Genomic DNA, 20,903 nt, shown 5'->3' with positions numbered 1-20,903 from the left:
CCTGTGATCCCAGCACTTTTGGAGGCTAAGACAGACGGATCACCTGAGGTCGGAAGTTCGGACCTGCCTGGTCAACATGGTGAAACCCCATCTCTACTAAAAATACAAAAAAATTAGTCAGGCATGGTGGCACACACCTGTAATCCCAGCTACTCAGGAGACTGAGGCAAGGGAACTGCTTGAACCTGGGAGGCGGAGGTTGCAGTGAGCTGGGACCAGGTCATTGCACTCCAGCCTCGGCAACAAGAACAAAACTCCATATCAAAAGAACAAAACAAAACAAAAAAAACCCTCAGTAAAATTGGCATAGAAGGGACATACTTTAATATAACAAAAACCATCTATGACAAGCCCACTGCCAACATTATACTGAATGGGGAAAAGTTGAAAGTATTCTCTGGAGAAATGGAACAAGACAAAGATGCCTACTTTCATCACTTCTATTCAGCGTAGTATTGGAAGTCCTAACCAGAGCAACCAGACAAGAGAAAATAAATAAATAAATAAATAAATAAATGGCATCCAAATTGGTAAAGGGGAAGTCAAACTGTTGCTGTTTGCTGATGACATAATTGTATACCTAGAAAACCCTAAAGACTCATCCAAAAGCTCCTAGAACTGGTAAATGAATTCAGCAAACTTTCAAGATACAAAATTAATGTATAGAAATCAGTAGCCCTGCTATACACCAACAGCGATCAAGCTGAGAATCAAATCAAGAAATCAACCCCTTTTACAATAGCTGCAATAAAATAAAATAAAAATACTTAGGAATAAACTTAACCAAGGAGCTGAAAGACCTCTACAAGGAAAACTACAAAACACTGCTGAAAGAAATAATGATGACACAAACAAATGGAAACACATCCCATGCTCATAGATGGATAGAATCAATATTGTGAAAATGACCATACTGCCAAAAGCAATCTACAAATTCAATGCAATTTTTATCAAAATACCACCATTAGTCTTCACAGAACTATAAAAACAATTCTAAAATTCATATGGAACAAAAAAACAGCCCGCATAGCCAAAGCAAGATTAAGCAAAAAACAAAAGCAAAAACAAATCTGGAGGCATTACATTACCTGACTTAGAACTATACTGTAAGGCCATAGTCACCAAAACAGAATGGTACTGGTATAAAAACAAGCATATAGACCAATGGAACAGAATAGAGAACCCAGAAATAAAGCCAAATACTTACAGTCAACTTATCTTCAACAAAGCAAACAAAAACATAAAGTGGAAAAGGGACAACCTGTTCAACAAATGGCACAGATGGTGCAGGCACAAATGGCAAGCCATGTGTGGAAGAATGAAACTGCATCCTCATCTCTCACCTTATACAAAAATCAACTCAAGATGGATCAAAGGCTTAAATCTAAGACCTGAAACCATAAAAATTCTAGAAGATACCAGCCTGGGCGAAACGGTGAAACCCTGTCTCTACTAAAAATACAAAAAATTTGCCAGGTGTGGTGGTATGCACCTGTAATCCCAGCTACTCAGGAGGTTGAGACAGGAGAACCCCGGAGGCGGAGGTTGCACTGAGCAGAGATGGCACCATTGCACTCTAGCCTGGGTAATAAGAATAAAACTCTGTCGAAGAAGAAGAAAGAAGAAGAAGAAGAAGAAGAAGAAGGAGAAGAAGAAGGAGAAGAAGGAGAAGAAGGAGAAGGAGAAGGAGAAGAAGAAGAAGAAGAAGAAGAAGAAGAAGAAGAAGAAGAAGAAGAAGAAGAAGAAGAAGAAGAAGAAGAAGAAGAAGAGGAAGAAGAAGAAGAAGAAAGGAGAAGAAGAAGACAACATTGGAAAAACCCTTCTAGACATTGGTTTAGGCAAAGACTTCAGAACCAAGAACCCAAAAGCAAACACAACAAAAACAAAGATAAATAGATGGGACTTAATTAAACTAAAAGCTTCTGCACAGCAAAAGAAATCATCAGCAGAGTAAACAGACAACCCACAGAGTGGAAGAAAATCTTTGCAATCTATATACCTGACAAAGGACTAATATCCAGAATCTACAAGGAACTCAAACAAATCAGCAAGAACAAAACAAACAATCCCATCCAAAAGTGGGCTAAGGACATGAATACATAATCATCAAAAGAAGATATACAAATATCCAACAAACATATGGATAAATGCTCAACATCATTAATTATCAGGGAAATGCAAATCAAAACCACAATGCGATACCACCTTGCAATAATACATGTTGGCGTGGATGTGGTGAAAGAGAACACTTTTACACTGTTGGTGGGAATGTAAACTAGTGCAACCACTGTAGAAAACAGTGTGGAGATTTCTTAAAGAACTAAAAGTAAATCTACCATTTCATCCAGGAATCCCACTCCTGGGTATCTATCTAGAGGAAAAGAAGTCATTATATGAAAAAGATATTTGCACACACATGTTTATAGTAGCACAATTCACAATTGCAAAAATATGGTACCAGCCCAAATGCCATCAATCAATGAGTGGAGATATATATATATATATATATATAAAAGAATACTACTCAGACATCAAAAGGAATGAAATAATGGCATTTGCAACAACCTGGATGGAACTGGAGACTATTGTTCTAAGTGAAGTAACTCAGAAATGGAAAACCAAACATCCTATGTCCTCACTCGTAAGTGGGAGCTAAGCAATGAGGATGCAAAGCATAAGAATGATCCAATGGACTTTGGGGACTTGGGGGAAAGGGTAGGAGGGCGGTGAGGGATAAAAGACTACACATTGGGCACAGTTACATTGCTTGGATGATGGGTGCTCGAAAATCTCAGAAATCATCACTAAAGAACTTATTCATGTAACCAAATGCCACCTGTTCCCCAAAAATCTATTGAAAAAAATGTAATTACAATTCTATTTTCATATCTTTAATAATCATTCCTATTGTCATCAAATATCCAGTGTGTTCAGATTTTCCAGATTGTTCTGCAGGAGTGTGTGTGTGTGTGTGTGTGACTTATGATTCAAATAAAGTCGATGGTTTTCTTTTTTTTTTTTTTTTTTTTTTTTTTTTTTTTTTTTTTTTTTTTTTTGAGACGGAGTCTCGCTCTGTCGCCCAGGCTGGAGTGCAGTGGCGCGATCTCGGCTCACTGCAAGCTCCGCCTCCCGGGTTCACGCCATTCTCCCGCCTCAGCCTCCCGAGTAGCTGGGACTACAGGCGCCCGCCACCTCGCCCGGCTAGTTTTTTTTTTTTTTTTTTGTATTTCTTAATAGAGACAGGGTTTCACCGTGTTAGCCAGGATGGTCTCGATCTCCTGACCTCGTGATCCGCCCGTCTCGGCCTCCCAAAGTGCTGGGATTACAGGCTTGAGCCACCGCGCCCGGCCGATGGTTTTCTTTAGAAAAAAAGAATGCTTGGTTCAAATGAAGAATAAAAGGAAATGTTCAGGCTGAGATGGAAACAGTAGGAGCAGTAAACAAACAAACAAACAAACAAAAACCAAACAACTGAACTGGAAGTGAGGAGTAACAGATTAATAACCCAGCTCTGCCACTATAACTGCCTGCATAATTTTAAGAAAGTTTTATTTAACTTTTATGGACTCACTTTCTTCCTCATCTATAAATGAGGATAGATTATATTACTTCTTATTTGCCTTAATGGTCTGAGAATAATTTTTTGTTTTGTTTTGTTTTGTTTTGTTTTGAGACCGAGTCTCGCTCTGTAGCCCCGGCTGGAGTGCAGTGGCATGATCTCGGCTCACTGCAAGCTCCGCCTCCCGGGTTCACGTCATTCTCCTGCCTCAGCCTCCCAAGAAGCTGGGACTACAGTCGCCCGCCACCACGCCTGGCTAATTTTTTTGTATTTTTAGTAGAGACAGGGTTTCACCGTGTTAGCCAGGATGGTCTCGATCTCCTGACCTTGTGATATGCCTGCCTTGGCCTCCAAAAATGCTGGGATTGCAGGTGTGAGCCCTCATGCCCAGCCTATAATTTTCAAATTGATATTTTATTTTTCACAAATAGAAAACAGTTTTAAAATTATTTTTATAAAGATCATTATTACTTTTTACTAAGTTATCGACAGACTCAAACTGTTGACACTTTGTTTAATGAATTTCCCATACAGAATTGTGTTATATATGTGTATATGTGTGTATATGTATATCAGTATATATATATATGCACACACAAACATTCATTGCTTGGATTACTTTGCACAAATGAACCTATTTTTAATGTCTATTCACAATAAATTTCCCAAAATAAATTATTTTGTGTTAAATTACAAAACAAACAAGAAAATGTGTTTTGGCCAGGCGTGGTGGCTCGTGCCTATAATCTCAGCACTTTGGGAGGCCGAGGCAGGCGGATCACCTGAGGTCAGGAGTTCAAGACCAGCCTGGCCAACATAGTGAAACCCTGTCTTTACTAAAATACAAAAATTAGCTGGGCATGATGGCGGCTGCTTGTAATCCCAGCTACTCGGGAGGCTGAGACAGGAGAATCGCTTGAACCCGGGAGATGGTGGTTGCAGTGAGCCTAGATCATGCCACTGCACTCCAGCCTGGGCAACTGAGCGAGGCTCCATCAAAAAAAGAGAAAAAAGAAAAAAGAAAAAAAAAAGAAAATGTGTTTTCGCATAGAAAGTATAAGGGCAAATACAAATTAAAAATAAGAGGTTCCATTTACTCTGATGAAAACAGGGGAAGAGATTTCCCTCTTCTCCTTTTTCTTAGGACATTTACCTTAGAAAACTTGTAAGTGTTTTCCCATGTCTTTGAAATATATATATAAATACTTTTGAAAACTAGGCAGGACTTTTGCCAACTGGCCTTTTCTCAGCTCCATGACCAAGGAATGTTTTTCTCGAGGACCTGGAAGCCATCTCTTTGAATTGCAAACATTGGAGCTAAGCTTTGGTGGGTGCCTTACTTGAAGTTGCAAAACTACCTCTGTCATAAACAGTTGAGAAGATTTTCCTCTGGATAAGACCAATTAGCTAACATAGATGGTCACTCCAATTACTATGATAAAGTTGGGGAAAACCGTGTGACAAAAGGTCTGCCAAGTCCTCTTATTTGAGGACTAGTTATTGTTTATCTTGAAAACATGTATGTAATTGGTTGTATCTGTTTGGCTATATAAGGAGGCAAGATTCCTTTCTACCTTTTCATTCTCTTAGTGGTTTGCCTGTGATATGTGCTACATTCTAGTTTAATGCTTCTTTAATAGCGTATTCTTTCCCTGCTACCTTTGTAGAGAGAATTTCTGGGTTGGAAGAAGGATTTGTTTTTAATTATATTTCCCTAACAAAGGTTCATGGAAACTTTTCCACTGCCTCTTTTTTTTTTTTTTTTTTTTTTTTTTTTTTTTTTTTTTTTTTTTTTTTGAGATGGAGTCTCCCTCTGTTGCCCAGGCTGGAGTGCAGTGGCACAATCTCGGCTCACTGCAAGCTCTGCCTCCCGGGTTCACGCCATTCTCCTGCCTCAGCTTCTGGAGTAGCTGGGACTGCAGGCACCCGCCACATACCCGGCTTATTTTTTGTATTTTTTAGTAGAGACGGGGTTTCACCGTGTTAGCCAGGATGGTCTCGATATCCTGACCTTGTGATCTACCCGCCTTGGCCTCCCAAAGTGCTGGGATTATAGGTGTGAGCCACTGCGCCCAGCCACTCCACTGCCTCTTTTTTAAAATTAAAATTTAAATGTTTTTTCGATTGCCTCTTAAATTGATTTGTAATTATGAAAATTTCCCTTTGGGAGGCTGAGGAGAGAATCGCTTGAGCCTAGAAGTTCAAGAGCAGCCTGGGCAAAATAGCAAGACCCAGTCTCCACAAAGCAAGAAAGAAAAAGAGATGGAAGGAAGGAAGGAAAGAAGGAAGGAAGGAAGGAAGGAAGGAAGGAAGGAAGGAAGGAAGGAAGGAAGGAAGGAAGGAAGGAAGGAAAGAAAGAAAGAAGGAAGGAAAGGAGGGAGGGAGGGAGGGAGGGAGGGAGGAAATTTTCTTGTTTCCTTTGCACTTGCATCAAAGTCTGGTCTGAAAACTACCCCTGGAACTGTGATTTGAGTTCAAAAAACATGCCTGCAGCCAGTTTGGATAGGAGTGAAGTGCTCACCTCTTTTTTTTAACTTTCAGTAGCCAAAAAAATCATATGGAGCAGCTTGATTTTGCTTGTGATTCAAACTATGTCAGTTGTCAGAATAACTTTACTACCGTGTAAGTTTCACATATAAGAACTGTTTTGTCTTGTAATTCATTGGGAAACATTATCAAGTCTGCAACAAAAACCGAATTTCCAAAGCAATTCTGTTTTGTTTGTTTGTTTGTTTGTTTGTTTTGAGACGGAGTCTCTCTCTGTCACCCAGGCTGGAATGCAGTGACATGATCTCAGCTCACTACAAACTCCACCTCCCGGATTCACCCCACTCTCCTGCCTCAGCCTCCCAAGTAGCTGGGACTACAGGCGCCCGCCACCTCGCCCGGCTAATTTTTTTGTATTTTTGGTAGAGACAGGGTTTCACCGTGTTAGCCAGGATGGTGTGGATCTCCTGACCTTGTGATCCACCGGCCTCAGCCTCCCAAAGTGCTGAGATTACAGGCGTGAGCCACCGTGCCCAGCTGCCATTCAGTTTTGATCATTGTTGAAGACGGTTCTTATTTAGAAAAAATTCAATCTTACTTCTGATTTCAAAAAATCATAATAAAACTTTACCACTCCTAAGTCATTCAACTAGCATATGGTAGGGTAAGTTAAGATATCTAGCTTTTATTTGAGACAAAAATACACAGAACTCACAATGATTTGGTCTACAAGAGCAAATGAAGTTCACTGTTGACAATACTGGTTCAACAACACATCTAAGACATTTCCACACACTACCTGCTATGAATAACCATGTGTTTTTAACAACCTACATGCTCACAAGCTTTGTGCATTTATCAACTAAGCCTTTCCTCCTTCACACATTTTTTTGTTTTGTTTTGTTTTTGTTTTACTGTCATTCGTAACACTCTTAGCAGATTCTACTTTAGGTTGTACTGAATTGGTGTCTTCTCAGCTTCTTTGAAAATATTCTTACCTGTAGTTGTTACGTGCATATTACTCATAAAGGATAATTCTTTAGTCACTTCAAACTCAGCATTGACTTCTAGAATATCAACAACTGATCAGTAGAGCAATATCAGTAACATCTGTCAACTCATCAAGAGCCAGGAATTGCTTAAGGCCAGGGGTTGGAGACCAGCCTGGGCAACATAGAGAGATCCCACCTCTATTAACATTTTTTTTTTTAATTAACTGGGTGTAGTGGCACGTGCCTGCAGTCTCAGCTACTCAGGAGGCTGAGGCAGGAGGATTCCTTGAGCCCAGGAGCTGGAGGCTGCAGTAAGCTATGATTGTGCCACTGCATTCCAGCCTAGGTGACAGAGCAAGACTCTGTCTCTCAAGAAAAAAAAGTCCTAGGCAAGTGCTATTGAAAGTGGAAAGTTTAGAGAATGCTATCTTTGAAAAATGAAAAGCCCAACTCAAAATGGCCTAATGAAAAAGGAAATGTTTTGGTATGGGTTACTGAACAACCAAGGAGGGTGGGCTTCAGGGTTAGCTAAGACCAGTAACTCTGGCTCTGTTTCACTGTGAATTTCTTGCTCTGCCCTCCTCTAGGTATTGGCTTCATCCCCACGCAGACAGCAACCTGATTATAGTGTTATGTCTCTGATAGCCACTCACAACTTTGTCCCCTACAAGACAGAACTGTTTCTGGATGCTTGCTCAGAATGCGAAATAATCCTTTTCAGATACCTCCTTTCTCTCTATCTTGCCCAAAATGGGTCATACGTCCTGGACAGATTACAAAAACGGCTATACATTCTTCCCCCATCTCTCTGGAATGTCACCTGCAGCTCTTCCCATTAAGTGGTGGAGTCTATTTCTCTACCCCTTGAACATGGTCTCAGCATGTGAATTGTTTTTCCCAGTGAAACATTAGCAAATTTGTTGTAAGCGGAGACTTGAAAAGTGTTTGTACATTGGGGCTTGCCATCTTCTGCTGCTCTGTGGAACTCTGAGGTTACCATGTTAAGAAACCTGTGATTGAGGGAGGAAGAGTGACCATGTGGAGCAGAAACAAGCCATCCCAGCTGAGCACACCACCCCCACCCCAACCCTCACCAACCAGCCTTCCAGCAACAGGACATAAGAATGAGGCTGTGCTGTCCTAAACAACCCACTCTGAGCCAGCCCAGATATGAAAACCACTTAGATGACCCACAGAATTATGAGAAGTAATAAATGTTTGTTATTTTAAGCCACTAAGTTTAGGAGTGGTTTGTTAAGAGGCAAAAGCAAACCGATATATGACCATTTCTGAGGCAGTCACAGGCAAAGGGAATTTCATTACTCTTAAGTGAATCAAGAGAGCCCTTTGGAGTTGGGATTATGTTTCCATGATGACCATGGCTACATGGAGGAAGGGTAGATAACTAAACAAAATGGAGTTTTGACAGGAAGAAAAAGGGGAGAAAATGCATGTTGAATTTGGCAACTAATAATTCCACTAAATATACTCTACACCAAACTTTATGTTGCTTCTTTATTTAAGAAGGGAGACTAAGTTACCATTAGAAGGACCATGCATAGGAACTAACATATATTTCTGTGCAGTGAGTGTGTCCTGTAGTATGCTTTGGGAGGGCAACTGAGCTACCAAAACTTGGATTTCACTGCAGCAGGGGTTGGTCCTTAACAGAAAGCTAGTGATTATTTTAGGTTTTGAGAGTCATATGATTTCTGTCACAACTACTTAATTTCGCCATTGTTGTGTGGAAGTAGCAATAGACAGAAAATAAATGAATGAGCACAGTTGTGTTCCAGTAAAACTTTATTTTGAAAAACAAGCAATGGGCTGGATTTGGCCCACAGTTTGCCAATCCATCAACCAGAGGCTAGAGATGTATCATGTGGCCAGCTTTAGCTGAGAAAGAACTTGAGAAATCTGGGCACAGTGCCACTCTGAACAAAATTCAGTTTGGTTAGTAAGGAGGATGAGGAGAATAGATATTTTATGGGCTACTTGCAGTACTTGCCATGATTATCCTTGTTAAACTGGTGGCCAGTGGATCTAAAATTCGTGGATGTAGTTCTGACTCCCTTAGAGATGGTGTGGGGAAAAAGGAGAAAATTTAGACAAGGACAACTGAAATGATGAAAAGGAAAGAGCATTGTCTGCTGTAGCCTTCACTAGGCTTGAAATTCAAAGTTCTAGCTTTCTGACCTGATTCTGTAATGTACAAACTATGTAACACTGGTTGAGTCAAACTCTATAAGCCTGTTACCCTTGTCTGTAAGATGGTGATGGAATGTTAGAAAGAAAGGGAGAAATGGATAAGCAAATGCAAATGTGTGCTATATTTGTATGCAACACAATATAGCTTTTGCATACAAATATAGCTTTTCTTTTTTGTAGCCTTGGCGATAGCCATAGGGATGTAAAATAACATTCTGTAGCAGCAGGTAAGGAAACTATGGAGCGCTCACCAGTGGTATGGAGCACCATAACAAAAAGGCACAAGAATGTATTTGGCTACTTTAGTGCAAAATGTCTAGGACAGAACTGGAAATTCAGTTCAGTTACTAAGAAACAAACACTAGAACTTGATATAACTTCCAAAAGAGCTCACTCACATAGTAGTACATATTATTCTAAGTGATAAAAAAGTGCTAAGGTATTTACAGATATAATGGTTGTACAGCACTTTTTAAATCTGCAATTTAGGTTTCTGATTTTCCTTTAAGAATTAACTGCACTGAAATTCTATAAATTATACTTAAGCAATTCAGCTATGGGAGTGTACAAAAAAGAGATAAATACTGCCATCCAAATTATTAATTACAGTTCAACAATAATCTCAACATCAGCAACCATTGTAGCTATTATTATCTGACTTGTTTGGGCATCTTTTAGTCTCATGTACTTCGTGGTTCACAAAATCATCCTGGATATAGGAAAAGATCCAAAAATTATGAAACAATTAGACTGCACATCAACTTTAAAAAATCATATGCAAGACTACATTGCAGCAGATGTTTCAAATGCCTGTTTTAAGTTAAAGCACTCATTAAAAAAAGAAAAAAACCTGAGGTCTTCCAATAAAATTCTACTACGAGCTTTGTAAGTCTGAAATTTTAAGAATGACTATTTAGAAAATCTGGTTTACTTAACAGTATCTTTTGCAGAAGAGAAAAGGCGTCTGATTATAAACTACATCAACACCTAAATGAATTGCACTATGCCCTTGTGGCCAGAAAACTGCTTTTTTTCCTAAAATGAAGGCAGTCTTTTATTATTATTTTTTTTGACTTCCAAAGCTTGATTTATAGTGACCACAAATATCACTACTTTTGGAAGATTATAGAAAAACTCTTAGAAAAAATAATTTCAAACATTAGTCACACTATTGAAATACTCATCCAATATTAATAATTTGTTCTTCAGTAAGAAGTAGAATTCTTCATAACAAATGCCCCAGAGTTGCCTCACTCAAATACTACAGCCATTAAAAACCAAACTGTTAGAGAAATCATCAAAGTGTTTTTGTAGTCTTACTGAACACCTGTAGCTCTATCCTCTGTTGTTCCAATAGGCACCATATTTATTTGAATAAATAACAGCAGGTCGCATCTGACAGATACTAACACTAAGCTTACATACTGTATGATAAAACCCAACACTGCTACGTGTGTTTGCTGTAGGTGTACTGTCTGATGCACATGAAAGCGGACCTAGTTAACACCCTTTGGGTACAGGAGCGTTTACTTTGCATTGACTGGTTCTCATTCTAACCAGCGAACTCTAACTTTGTGTTCATAATGACACAATTTTTTTGAGATGGAGTCTCGTTCTGTCACCCAGGCTGGAGTGCAGTGGCGCAGTCTCAGCTCACTGCAAGCTCCGCCTCCCGGGTTCACACCATTCTCCTGCCTCAGCCTCCTGAGTAGCTGGGACTACAGGCACCCGCCGCTACGCCTGGCTAAATTTTTTTTTTTTTTTTTTTTTTTTTTTTTTGTATTTTTAGTAGAGACGGGATTTCACCGTGTTAGCCAGGATGGTCTCAATCTCCTGACCTCGTGATCCGCCCGCCTTGGCCTCCCAAAGTGCTGGGATTACAGGCATGAGCCACCATGCCCGGCGAAGAATTCTTTGAAGGGCTTAATCCCAGTTGTAAGGCAACATTTTCTCTCAAGGGACTGCTTTGTTGCTGAAGAGTTGAGTCTCCTATGCTGATGTTTTTCTCTTTGACATCTTTGACAGACAGACATCTGTCGGAGTTCATGTCAACATTTTCACTACGGCTTCCTCCCTCATGACGGAAGAGATTCTGACACCTGTATTTGAAGTTACTCCACATTTTTCCCACTTTATCCATTGATTATAAAATCGTTGGGGGCGCGTGGGGCGGCCTCATCCAGGACACCTGTGGCCCAGCAGGAAAGGGCGAGTCCGCCCATCCTCTGGTGCATCCTGTGCCCTCGGACTGCCCAGCGATCGCAGCCTTGCTTCCTCTGGACGGAGCCTGGGGATCCCAGCTCCACCAGATTCCCCCACCAGGCCCCTATCACCTTCCCTGCCGCCTCCCCTTCTTCACCCGTTTCCCCTCCCCTCTCCCCCCAAACTCCCTCTGCCCCGGAAAATACCTTCATATAATCTCTTTTGGCGGGTAAGGTAAATATGATTTAGAAGGAGTTTCTATTTCTCACAGGGAAGCAACATTCATCTCTGGAGTACATATTTTAGGTAATGTGGGGGAAGAAAGATAATTTTCCAGCAGTTTTAGCTCTCAAACAAGCAATATACATGTATATGGAATAACTATTTCCTGTAACTTGTTGGAAGTTGATGGTGACTAAGTCATTCATTAAATATTGATTGAACGCCTAGTATGTCAGCCAGTGCTCTAGGTGCTAGAGATACAGTATGAACAAAACACAAAAGGCCCCTGCCTTCAAACAGCTTACATTCTACCAAGGGAGATAACAACTGGATAGAGTGAGCTGAAGAAATGGGAATATGCCAGCTAGGTGGTACTTCCTTTCAGATGTGCAGAGAGCTTGCTTTCTGGATTTAATCTATGGCATCCTCATTTTTCAGTTTAGCAAAAATGCAAATAATCTAAATTTCAACTGTTTCTGACTAATGATTTCAACAAGTATTTATTTATTGAATACCTTCTCTACCAATCATTGTGCTAAACACTGAGATATAATGATAAGTAATAGCTCCATATAGCTGAGTAGAGTTGTATAAAGATGAACTGATTGGGTCTTTCACAGTTGTCCTTGCGTGGGATGCTACTTGTGTGTATCTTCCTAACGATACCTATGAAAGAAGTACAAGTGTATGCATTTAGTGGGGCACTGAATAGAAGGTTAGCTAGAGCTAGAATAATTAATAGTGATATGTGACTGTAAAGACCCATAAGGGCAACCATCTAGGTGGTCAATTGAGAATTGGCATTGGGATTTGAAGAACCAGGATAAATTGGATAGCTGAGGTTAGGGAGAGCAGTTAGAAGGAAGGGAGATTATTCCAAAGGGAAAATCCTGGGGGAAAAGATCTAGAGTCAGGAACAGGCAAGGGATTTCAGGGGGCCAATGGGAATTCAGTAACGTTAGAGCAGAATGTATATGATAGGCAACTAAGAGACGTTGATATTGAGGTCAGTTTGTGTGGGCCTAGATTGGGAGTTTGTCCTTTATTCTAACATAACAGGGCATCACTCAAGGTTCTTAATAGAGACTATTTTAAGCAGATAGAATATACTAGTTTCTTGTTGAGATGGCCCATCCCGGCTCCTACCCAGCATCCTTTCCATCCCAACGTCTCCCTATACAATTTTCCTGAGGGTTGAGGTAGCCACTGTGTTTCAGGCCAAGATAGTTGTTAATGGGATTATCAGTAAAGCGACTGGGCTTGACGGGAAACAAGGCTGGAGTTACAGGCTGGGCTTGGAGGGAACGCCTTCTTCTAGGGTCCCATAGAGCTGTTCCTCCCGCTTCCTAGAGAATCAGAGAATGGCCGCGCGAGCCCGCTGCTGACGCACTACCGGTTGCGCCACCACTCTTCCGGTTTCAGAAGTTAAGGCTGGTGTCCTGGCTCGCGTGAACCTCCGGGAGCGCCCGCGCCGCTCCGCGGGGAGTCCCTGGATCTCACAGTGAGCGGGTTGGGACCCAGGGAAGGGAAAATAGGGGACCCCGGTGAGCCACGGCTGGGGCGGCGGGCTGGAGGGTTATTTGGGAAGTCAGCCCCGGCCTCGATCCTCCCCGAATTGCTGCCTACGCGTGCCGCCCGAACCTGGGACACTCCTGGCGGCTCGGCCCGCCCAACCTGCAGCCTCAGCACTGCAGACCCCAAGGCCCAGCACAGTGCCCAGCACAGAGGAGATGCCTAGGAAAATGGCAGAGTGAATGAATGAATGAGTGAGTGAAGGATGGATGGATGATGAAGACCTAGGACCCATGTCAGGAAACGAGATCCTGGGGATCAGAATTCTCGGTTCAGATACCAATTTCTTTCCCCGGCCTATCCTGTAGCTCCGAAACTTGTTTAGAGCCTGTTTTTATAGGAGACGGCACATAGTGTAAAGTGCGCTCGTTTGGAGTCTTGAGACCTGAGTTACAATTCTGGAGGGTACAGAAATCTCTAAAGTACTGTGTAGAAGTCTGTTCCTTGCTTCTTCACAAAGCCCAGTTGACAGTTGTATGTGATAGCATGTATGCAAACCTTAATGCCTCCCAATGAAGAGTTACTATCCATTACATGCCAAACATTACACCGAATTCAGGAGTGAGGCTACAAAAGAGTGACGCCGGAGACTGCCAAATGTAAACATGCTTCCAGTCTTGTGTAGGACGATAAGTGCATAAGCAGATTTGGTGGTAATATTTTAAACTACATTTATTTAGCACTTACTGTATACCAGGCACTATTTGAAGCATTTGTGCTAATTGATTTAATCTTCACAACAGCGTATTATGTGTAGGGTTTTTGTTTTTTTGTTTTGTTTTGTTTTTTTGTTTTTTTGAGACGGAGTTTCATTCTTGTTACCCAGGCTGGAGTGCAACAGCGCGATCTCGGTTCACCACAACCTCTGCTTCCCGGGTTCAAGCGATTCTCCTGCCTCAGGCTCTCGAGTAGCTGGGATTACAGGCATGTGCCACCACACCTAGCTAATTTTGTATTTTTAGTAGAAACGGGGTTTCACCATGTTGATCAGGCTGGTCGCGAACTCCTGACCTCAGGTGATCCGCCTGCCTTGGCCTCCCAAAGTGCTGGGATCACAGGCGTGAAACACTGCGCCAGGCCTATGTATAGTTTTTAAGTGAGGGAACTGAGGTACAAAGAGAATAGAAAACTTACAAAGACAATAGAAAACTTGTCCCAGATCACATTACTAAGTGACCCAAGGCTGCATAAGAGATAAAGTGTACTGCCGCAGCTTGGTTGAGTGCACTGTTTGGTGCCGACATGCAGACCAAGAAGGGCTTCAGAGAGGAGTACATTTCAATGTGGTCTCATTGGAGGGATTGTTTAAAATTCTTGAAAAACTTCATCTAGCTCGCCTAGATTCCTTTAGCTAATTATTGAGGGGTAAGGAGGTGGCATCTGGGCAAAACCTTACAAGGTGGAGGGAGGAAGCCAGCTCTCTATTAGGTTAGCAGGATAGGGCTATTAAGAGCCTGTTTCCTTTTATCTTTCACCATAATACTCATCTTTCCCCAGATCTGCAGAGGGATCTTTTTAACATCTTAAAATCAGTAACAGCCAGATTATTCCACAATAGGCATTTGTAGAAGCACCCGTACATTACTTTCTGGGCAACTTATAGACCTAGGAGTCAGCAAATATGGACGAAATTTGGTCTGCCACTTTTTTTTTTGGTAAAACTGTTTTATTAAAACACAGGCAAATTTACATATTGTCTATTTCTGTTTTCAAACTACAAAGGCAAAGTTGAATGGTTGAGGCAGAGACTATATATCCCATTTAACCCATTAAACCTAAAAAAATTTGCTTTCTGGCCTGTTACAGAAAATGTTTGCTGACCCTTGACATTGACAAACTGCTGACAGCTCAGATGATCCATGATTGGAAGGATGTGGTCATCACCAAGATGTCTTTCTTTCTCTGTAGGTTTTAGTATCAACCATAATAGCATCTAACCCCTGTTGAGTGCCTGCCATCGAGTAGATATCTTTTTGAATGCTTTATGTGGATTAACTCATCAAGGATTCACGGATTATGAGAGCTGGAATGACCCATAAATATTGTCTAAGTTGTTACCCTTTTCAGATAAATGGCCTGTCATGTAGGCCCACTCACATAGGCTATTGGCAGAGCAAACTTTCCTGACTCCCAATCCAATCTACTATCATCTTGTGAATGGGAGGCCAATACCATAGCCTTTTGTTTTTGTTTTTGTTTCTGGCTTTTTAAAAAGTAACTTTTTCTAACTATAAAAGTAATATATGTTTATTGAAGGAGAAGTAAAATTTATAGAAGAGTATAAAGGACTAAAGTAACCCATTAACCGATCTAGAGATAAGTGTGTAGGTTGTCTTTATGTCTTTTTAAAATGTGTGTGTTTTATCTGTTTATTAACAATAGTTTCTGTGTATTGAGTGCTTAGTCCCAGTATATGTGTGCATATTTCTTGTTTTTGTTTTAGTGTTTTGTATCTTCCTATTTTAACATATTATATTTTCTCATGAATATTCTTTGAAATTGTGATTTTTGATACTTTCATAATCTATCTTTGGTAGTCTGTCAATGTTTATTTGCCTGTTTAACAATTGTAGTAGTAGTGTGATCTTTGTACATAAATCTCTGTGCCATCTCTGATTATGCTTTTTCACTTTTTCTTTGATTACAGAAGTTAGTTATTCCTATGGGAAATTTTTCAAACATTACAAAAACATAGGCTTTAAGGCAAAAGTTTACCATAATTTTATTCTTCAGAAATGATCACAATAAATAATTTGATATATATTCTTATAGATTTGTTAGTTTTTTTTTTTTTTTAAGCAAAAGTGGAGCAAAATATAGATAATAGAGGGCATTTGGGAAAATTATTCACAATTCATTATTTTACCACAGTGATGATTATTTTCCCTTCTTGATCTTATTCAGATGTATTTTTAAGTTTTAATTTTTGAGCGGGGTCTCACTCTGTCACCCAGGTTGGAGTGTAATGGTGCTATCACAGCTCATTGCAACCTCTACCTCCCAGGTTCAAGTGATCCTTCTACCTCAGCCTCCTGAGTAGCTGGACACAAGCACGTCACGTCACATGTATATTTTAACAAACATATATTTTACATTATATTAATACTTGAAATTTTACTATACAGGGTATTTAACATATGGCATAAGTATTTTTTCCCAATAATCATATATTGTCATTTTTAATTGTCTTTATGTCTAAATAGTTTTCACCAAGTAGAAGTATCATAATTTGCCAATCCTCAGTGTCCACCAATAGACAAACTTTATTTCTGTGTACATTTCAGGGGATATTTTTACAAGTAACAGAAGAATTCTGTTTCTCTTCTCTCTGGAAAGTTACTTCTTTCTGAGAAAGTTCTAGTAGAATTACTAGGTCAAAGAATATAGTCTTTTTTTTTTTTTTATTTTGAGATGGAGTTTTGCTCTTGTCGCCCGAGCTAGAGTGCAGTGGCGTGATCTTGGCTCACTATAGCCTCTGCCCCCTGGGTTCAAGCAATTCTCCTGCCTCAGCCTCCTGAGTAGCTGAGATTACAGGCGCCTGCCAGTGCGCCTGGCTAATTTTTTGTGTTTTTTAGTAGGGACGTGGTTTCGCCATGTTGGGCAGGCTGATCTCGAACTCCTGACCTCAGGTGATCCACCTGCCTTGGCCTCCCAGAGTGCTGGGATTACAGGTGTGAGCCACTGTGTCTGGCAGAATATAGTCATTTTTTATGGCATACTGATGACTCTGAGGTACACTACAGATGGTGTATATACAAAATGAGCATTCTGTTCTGAATTCCTGTATCCACAAAATGTTGACCACAGCATCCTAACTATAACTAAGCTACAACTTTCACACCTGATGTGTATTGCTAGATTCGCTCCAGAAAGATGGTACCAACTTACGTTTGCACTGGTGTGTGAGAAACTCTTTCTCTGCACCTTTGTGAATCTTGAATGTAGCATTAAAAATAGATTTTCCACTTTGATGTAAAAATTGATTCTTCATTCTTTCAGTTTCCATTTCTTTGTTTACCACAAAGATGGAACATTGTTTTGATATGTTTATTGGCCTTTGTAATTCTTGGTGTATTTTTTGTATTTTCCGTTTTTCTCTCAGGTCACCTTTTTTTCTTACTCATCTGTAAGAAATCTTTATTAGATCTATCTATCCCTTGATATATAACTGAAAAATACTTTTTTTTAAAAGCTTGTTTGTCTTCATTTCTTTGTATTTTGGATATACAGGGTATTGTTTTTATGTGGTCAGATTTATCAATTTTTGTCCTATCCATTTTGCATCATGCTTGAAAGTGCTAACCCCAGGATGAATTTTTGGTCATATTTTATTTTGTGGTTTTATTTTCTATATTTAACCCTTTAATTGGTTTTGGTTTATTTTGGTGTGTGGCGCAATATAGTAATCACACTTTTTTTTCCAGGTAGTCAGCAATGGTGCCAACTTGATTTATTAATTATCTATCCTTTTGTGATTAGAAATGCTGCTTTTATCATATATTAAATTATTTTTATTTACATCTCTTAGAGGATTAGAGATATTTTATTTAATTTATTTTTTAAGACAGGATGTTGTTTTGTTGCCCAGGCTGGAGTGAAGTGATGCAATCTTTTTTTTTTTTTTTGAGATGGAGTTTCACTCTTGTTGCCCAGGCTGGAGTGCGATGACACGATCCATCCTCACCGCAACCTCTGCCTCCTAGGTTCAAGCAATTCTCCTGCCTCAGCCTCCCGAGTAGCTGGGATTACAGGCATGCGCCACCATGCCTGGCTAATTTTGTATTTTTAGTAGAGACAGGGTTTCTCCATATTGGCCAGGCTGGTCTCAAACTTCCGACCTCAGGTGACCCACCTGCCTCAGCCTCCCAAAGTGCTGGGATTACAGGCGTGAGCCACCGTGCCTGGCCAATGCAATCATATTAATAGCTCACTGCAGCCTCGAACTCCTGGGCTCAAGTGATCCTCCACCTTAGTAGCTGTGACTATAGGTGCATACCACTACACCTAACAAATTTTTGTTTTTTGTAGAGATGGAGTTTTCTCTGTTGCCTAGGCTGGTCTCAAACTTCTAGCCTAAAGTGGTCCTCCCACTTTGGCCTCCTAAAGTGCTAGGATTACAAGTGTGAGCTACCTCACCTTGCTGGGATTAGAGATCTTTTAAGTGTTTAGACTCACTGTTGGAGTTTTCCTAGCCACATTGCTTTAAAGATTTTATCTGTTACTCCTGTGATTTCAATTACTTTTTTTATGTCTAAAACTCTTCAGGCCACACCTGTCTCTCTTTCAACTATGTATGCCCTGTTCTACCTTCTATGTAGATATTTGAAACTAAAGGTATCTTATTGCTTTCCAGACCAGTGTACCCACTGTCACTAAAGGTCACTGTCATCACCCAAAACTGGCTAATTATCCTTGACATCTCCCTCTCTCACCCCTCCCACCAATATTCATTCATTCTGGTTGATTCTTTCTTTTAATCCAGTCCCCATACTGGACTACTGAAATAGCCTTACAAGGGATCTTCAAGTCTTCACCTTACCCTCCCACTCCCCCCTACTACACACATTATCTGTTGCTGTAGACAGAGGAATGTGTTTCCATAAAACAGCAGATCTAATCATGTCATGTATTTTATCAGACTTTTTCAAATCCTTATTATGGCTTTCTCTTCACTTTAGGGTAAAGTCCTTAAAATGTTTTTTAGGGTTCTGTTTGAACTGGCTTGCCCTCAGGCTTTATGTCTCATTTCTGGTGTTCAACACTTTGGGCATTACTATGATTCCTTACTTGATTCCTTTTGTATGTTCATTTTGTCTCTCTACTTTTTCCTTTCTTTTTTCTTTTTTGAGACAGAGTCTAGCTCTGTCGCCCAGGCTGGAATGCAGTGGCACAATCTCGGCTCACTGCAAACTCCGCCTCCAGGGTTCACACCATTCTCCTGCCTCAGCCTCCCGTGTAGCTGGGACTACAGGTGCCCACCTCCGCACCCGGCTAATTTTTTGTATTTTTAGTAGAGATGGGGTTTCACCGTGTTAGCCAGGGTGGTCTTGATCTCCTGACCTCGTGATCCGCCCATCTCGGCCTCCCAAAGTGCTGGGATTACAGGCGTGAGCCACCGTGCCCGGCCTTTTTGTTGTTGTTGTTTTTTTTGTTTTTTTTTTTTGAGATGGAGTCTCCCTCTGTCGCCCAGGCTGGCGTGCAGTGGCACGATCTTGCCTCACTGCAACCTCTGCCTCCCGGGTTCAAGTGATTCTCCTGCCTCAGCCTCCCATGCAGCTGGGACTACAGTCATGTGCTACCACGCCCAGCTAATTTTTTGTATTTTTGGTAGAGACGGGGTTTCACCATGTTAGCCAGGACGGTCTCGATCTCCTGACCTCATGATCCGCCTGCCTCGGCCTCCCAAAGTGTTGGGATCCCAGGCGTGAGCCAACGTACCTGGCCTACTTTTCCCTTTCACATGTCTAAAGGGGACCCAGACTATATCAGGTCCCCTCTGCTCTACATTCTGTAGCACCCCATACTTGCAGTTTTGTAACTCCCATATTTGAAATGATTCATTTAATGTCTTTATCCAGCTATGACACAAGTTGGAGCCAGATAGGGTGTCTGGCTTCTTTTTCCAGTGTCTAGCACTGATTAGTCACCCAAATCCCAGTCTGCTTGCATGAGTCTCTGAGTCTCTGTAGGATTGTGTAGTAGCTTACAGGTCCCTTTATGTTCTTCCTGTGAATGAGAATCAGGAAAACCCAGATAGGATCTTCTTTTTTTTTTTGAGATGGAGTCTTGCTCTGTCTCCCAAGCTGGAGTGCAATCGTGTAATCTTAGCTCGCTGTAGCCTCTGCCTCCTGGGTTCAAGTGATTCTCCCACCTCATTCTCCTGAGTAGCTGGGATTACAGGCACCTGCCATCATGCCCAGCTAATTTTTATATTCTTATGGAGACAGGGTTTCGCCATGTTGGCTAGGCTGGCCTCAAACTCCTAACCTCAGGTGATCCACCTGCCTTGGCCTCCCAAAGTGCTGGGATTACAGGCCTAAGCCACTGCTTCCAGCCAAGTATCTTCTTAAAACTTTAAAGTTCAATGCAAAAGCATAGACTTCACTGAGAAGTCCATAAGACCAAGCTTATTATGTACTTGAGCAGACTTATTTTATTCTTTCATGTCTTCTAAGTTCTTGACTCTGGTAAAAATCATCTCTGGATCTTCCCTTTTTCCTTGAATAATGCTGCCAGTTCTGCTTCTCACTTCAAGGTTAAATGGAGAGATATTTTTGAATGAACAATTTTGATTCTGACATTTTTAAAAAGAAGCATTTACAGAAACTGGTATTTTTGCAACTTTTTTGTAAGTCAAAACTTATTTCACAATTAAATTTATTTTTGTTTCTTTTTAACTGCAGCCTGTCCTCTGACACTGAGCTATACCTGAAGAAAAACTGTTTAATTGATATGACATCTTGAAGAAAGGACAATCAGTGTGTCTCTAGTTTGTATCAAGTAGATAGCATTCCCTGACACTATCTCAGCCTCTTGGCGTTTGGTAGAAGTGGGTAAATCAGACTTAATACACAAGCCTTGCTATGAGGATATTTTGCTATATAACTTTTAACTATATTGACTAACTTTTCTTTTTTTTTTTTTTTTTTTTTTTTTTTTTT

General features: G+C 40.7%; 1 protein-coding gene across 5 annotated transcripts in view; it reads left to right on the top strand.

The window, feature by feature from the left end:
• The first annotated feature begins 13,073 nt into the window (after positions 1 to 13,073).
• The window catches only part of ZNF502 (zinc finger protein 502), a 12,198-nt gene continuing 4,368 nt past the window's right edge, over positions 13,074 to 20,903 (top strand). Inside the window, exons 1-3 of one of the 5 annotated variants that reach the window (XM_025376086.1) lie at positions 13,074 to 13,171; positions 15,049 to 15,146; positions 17,871 to 17,993. The gene's annotated coding sequence lies outside the window, so the exon portion shown is untranslated. Of the gene's footprint in view, positions 13,176 to 15,048; positions 15,147 to 17,870; positions 17,994 to 20,903 lie in introns of all 5 variants that reach the window. The other 4 variants (XM_025376082.1, XM_025376083.1, XM_025376081.1 and 1 more) reach the window with 4 other exon arrangements.

Source organism: Theropithecus gelada, chromosome 2 (genome assembly GCF_003255815.1).
Source record: "Theropithecus gelada isolate Dixy chromosome 2, Tgel_1.0, whole genome shotgun sequence".
Lineage (NCBI taxonomy): Eukaryota > Metazoa > Chordata > Mammalia > Primates > Cercopithecidae > Theropithecus > Theropithecus gelada.
This window is presented reverse-complemented; position numbering and strand designations above follow the sequence as displayed.